Below are 4,743 nucleotides of genomic sequence, written 5' to 3' on the forward strand. Positions count from 1 at the left end.
CAGTCCTTAGAAATAAAAGACTTGTCAAAGATGTGGACATTAAGTCCTAGAAACAATTTCATTGAAATTGCTAAAAATAAGTGTAATATGTATTTGATTCTAAAATATGGATATCGATTCATTTTTTTTAAAGGAAATATATATAAAATGACACTTATCTCTAAAAACAAGAGATTTCATCAAGGTTGTTAAAACAATAGGTGTTGAACCCATATGGATGATAAGAACTAGATTTTGAACCCCTGAAGTGGAAAAAATAAACTTTAACCCTTTTGTTTAAAAAAAATTTGTAAATTGAGATTCTTTTTATTATTTTTTATTAATTTATTTATTTATTTTTAAGAAAAAACATGAGTTTTTTATTATTATTTTTTTGTATGTAAGCTCAACAGACCAATTATGTGGGCCAAACTTATAATGAGCTTTGATAAACTTGTTATCAAGCTTAAAAAATACATGCAAATAAAAATACGTATTTTTTGTGCAAATGCTAAAAACACAAATATTTTTATTTTACAATGCTAAAACATGTGAAAATATTTTTTTATGCCAAGCATTTTAATGCTTGTCCATATGCAAATTAAAAAATATAATGATTCACAACTAATAAATCAAAACAAACATCCAAAATTCAATAGGATTTGAATGGTCTGAACTTGAAGGAGGAGCTGCTCGACATTGGTAATTGTGTGGTATGTGGGCTTTTATGCCACAACTTCTAGAACATAAAATCCTAGTAGATCCGTAGCAACTTCTCCTTTATTTTTCCTTATGCTGGCGATGAAGGTCATTGCTACCTAGAGAGAAAAAAAAACAATACAATTATGGTTCTCCTCTTCATGCTCCACTGCTTTTTTTGTTTCAATTTATTCTTAGTCTTTTCTCTCCACTATAAGCTTAGTTATAACTGATCAATGGTTGCTATTGTAGGTGATTTGGTTGACTTAGTGAGGGGAGTCATTGTGAGCGTGGTTGCTGCCATAGTCAGTTTGAAAGGGAGATAGTTAGGTTTGTGGCTGTGGTTTTCGAGTTGGATCAGGTTTGTGTGCCCATGGTTGGTAAAACTGAATTGGTTGATTGAGGTGGTTCGTTGTTGTGGGTTTTATTCTTAGCATTTTAAAGAGGAAGAAGAGAGAGTGGTGTGGAAGCTAGAGAAAGGAGATGCTTACAGGTGTGAAAGAAATTGCCTTGGTGGTGTTGTTATGGATACGTGTTTTTTACTGGCAATGGTGTTACTGCCGTGATGCGGGTTGATTGTGGTGGGACCTCGACTGGATGATAAAAACAACATTGGTTTTGGTGTTTTATGGATTGCTTGCAATGGTGTGGTGTTTGATGCTGACTTGATAAAGAAAAGGCAAAAAAAAAAAAAACCCAAATTCAAAAGGATAATAGCCACAATGGTCTTTATTAGATGGCCAACCATAAGGAAGAGAAGTAGGTGAAGACTCCCTTGTCTTGATTTCTTTCCCTTTTTTTTTCCTATGAGGTAAAAAGAGTATTTATAATCATTCAATGGTTGTTGGGGTGATATAGAGTAACCAAAGCTAACAATTTGGGATTAAAAAGTTGATATTTTGGTGGCTGGTTTTAATGGGATTAAGGGCTAATTGTGGGCATGTATTTAGCTTGAACTTCAAAGTTGGTTCAAGGAGTAAATCATGTTCTTTCAAATTCTAATTGGAGATAAAGTATTAATGAAAAAAATTAACTTGAATTTGGGCTATTAAAAAAACCAATTATGACTAGAATTTGAAGTAAAAGGTAAGAGTTTAAGCTAGGATTATGGGGAAATATTTTCAAGTAAGACTTTTTTATAATTGAAGATCTTGGCAAATCCAATTTAATCTTCTTATCTTTGACTGTTTTCAATATTTGGTCTCAAAAGTTTTCATTAGGCCCCATTTGAATTTCTATTTCCAAATTTCTTTTCAATTTAGCCCTTAAATAGTCCGATTTAAATCTTATATTTCACCTTTTTTTTCTAGTTTGGTCCACGATTTTTGAAATTGTATCTTTTCAGCCAAATTAAAGCCCAATTAAGTGTAATTTCTTCAATTTCTCTTCAATTAAACCCTTAATTATGACACATAAAAAATCTCAAAATCATTTTTTATCTATAATACTCAATTATTAGTCTGCTTTCAATCCCAACTATGTATTATTTTTTTCTTTTTTCTTCTTTGAATTTTATTTTTTTTTAATAATTTTCATGGTTTATTTTTAAAATACAAAAATCAAATAAAAAAACAAAATTACTAAATTTACTAAAAAGACAATTTTTTTTGGATTTTTTCTAATATATATCAAAATAGGGGTTTGAAAATTGGGTTATGATAGTTACCCTTTCTTTACAATATATATGTTTTCTGGATTTTGTAATAAGTGACCTACCTAATATGCAAAAATAATCTCATTATAACGGATGACTTACCTAGTTGATCTTAATATAACAAGTTACCTCCAAGATGATCTTATTGTAATTGGCGATCTATCCAAGGTGTTTAGGAAATTTGGTTGTTTAGAGATGTAAATTGCCTTATGGTTTAGAAAAGACTTACTTGGATGTAAGATATGGTCTAAGATGTTCTAATTTGATGGATGAGTCTGAAAATTACTAATGGAATGGTTAGCCTTTTTTCCCGGATTGCAAGGTTGAAAATGATGCCTTTTGATGACACGGTTGAAAAATGAAGATTCTTGAAAACAAGGTTGAGTTTTCCTTTTTTAATGGTAGGGTTTGATTTTTCTGATTGTAGGGTTCAAAATGAAAATTCATGACGATAAAGTTGAATTTTCCTTTCTTATTAGTAGGGTTGAATTTCTTGTTACAGGGTTGAAACTAGAAATTCTTGATGACATTGTTAAAAATAGTTTCATTCTTCCAAGTGACTAACCCGTTTGTGAAAAAATCAAAGATTTTTAAAATAGTCTCATTTTTTTAGGTGACCTATCTATTTGTGAAAAACTTTCACTTTTTTTTTTAAGATATTCTCATTCTACTAGGTGACCCACCTATTTGTGAAAAACAAGGAGTTTTTTTCAAGATGTCTAAAAATCTTTTCATTTAAAGGTGACCTGCCTCTTAGCTCTAAAAAGATTGAAACATTATCTTGAAATATCTATGCTCTTGAAGCTGGATTTTTGTATTGAATCAGTAGGGTCTTTATTGAATTCTTGTTTACCCCACCAGTAATTTTTTATTTGTGAGATTTTTACAAAAACATTTATGCAGAGATTCAGGAGTAGATAATATGCATGCATCCTTTCCTAGTTTGAAATAGAAGCCATTTTTTTTTACTTTACAATATCTCTCTTGCTTGATGAATAAGGTTTGTAACTTCTGAGATAAGCTTTTTGGTCACTTAACTCTTCAGTCCACTCAAATTTTGCCCGTGTGATTAATACGTCTAATCACCATTTTTTCATGCAACTTGGACCTTATGCCATGGATCGTTCCCTTTTTTTTAACGATGCCCCCGAGTATGATATTTGTGTCCATTGCACTTGTTGTTTGCCTTAATGGGAATCAAAAATCTATTTTCTCATTTTCTAAAAGAGTTCATCAAGTCTCTACTGCCAAGAACTATTTTGAATTGCCTCCAGCTACTCTGGCTCTGTAAACCTTTTCAGTAATCATAAAAAAGGCACTCATGTAGCATCATTTTTTTAAGGTATCATGATCATCTTTTTAAAAGGAAAACTATCCATCCATGAAGATGCCCTCTAATTGAACCATGTTCCTCTAGTGTGGTGTTACTCTCAAAAGTTGAGAGAGTTCACCAAATCATCCACTATTATGGATTGTTTTAAGCCATATTGCTAGTTTGCCACCATATGATTTTAATACACTTACTCTTCTTATAGAATTGCTCTCTAGCTGATTTGGTTATAAATAGCATCCCTCTTAGTCGAGGTGGCTCAATATTTATAATTATCGTTCAACCTCAATGATGCTGTTGTCATTATTAACCAAAATACCCTCAAGATAAATTTGACCACTTGTTTCCCTGATGAACCACTTAAGATTCTCATGCATCAATATCATCTTTGCAAATAATTTTGTAAATTCAGTCAATGACCATTTTTTATAAATCATTTTTCTTGTCTTGGAAATAGAGCACAAATTTTAAAAATTGTGTTCTTTCAAATCTAATTATTGAAAAAAAATCATAAGATGTATATTTGAAAGTAATTTCATGAAGATTAAATAGTTTTGGTCGAGAACTCAAAACATATCATTCAATGATACGATACATTCTTGGGCATATATGCCAAATGTTAATTGGGCTTGAGGAAAAGAATAATCTGGATCAAATAAATGTTTTTTAATGCATGGCAAATTTGGAAAGAAAAGATTTCGAATGTAATTTTTGGCTTTAAATGAGGAAAACATCTTGCTTATATTGCATTAAGCTTGTCCATTTATTGATAAAGACTAGATAATTTGATGACATGAAAATAACTTGTGGTGCACATTCTAATCAGATTTTTTTCTTCTTTTTATGGAGGGCGACACCTTTCGAACACAAACATTTTTTTTATCAAAAACAATTTTTGAAGGAATGTAATGTAGGCTATGACTAATAGTTATAAAAGAATTGATAATTATAAGGCTTAAATGGTGTTTATGGGTTAAGAGACATAGGATCACATACTTCTTGTAAATATATTTCAGGCTTGTTGCTTGGATTTTAACTATTTGATAACTGATCACATCATGATCTTAATTCTTCAAGTTTT

This window comes from Populus trichocarpa, chromosome 11 (genome assembly GCF_000002775.5).
Source record: "Populus trichocarpa isolate Nisqually-1 chromosome 11, P.trichocarpa_v4.1, whole genome shotgun sequence".
In the NCBI taxonomy this organism is placed as follows: Eukaryota; Viridiplantae; Streptophyta; class Magnoliopsida; order Malpighiales; family Salicaceae; genus Populus; species Populus trichocarpa.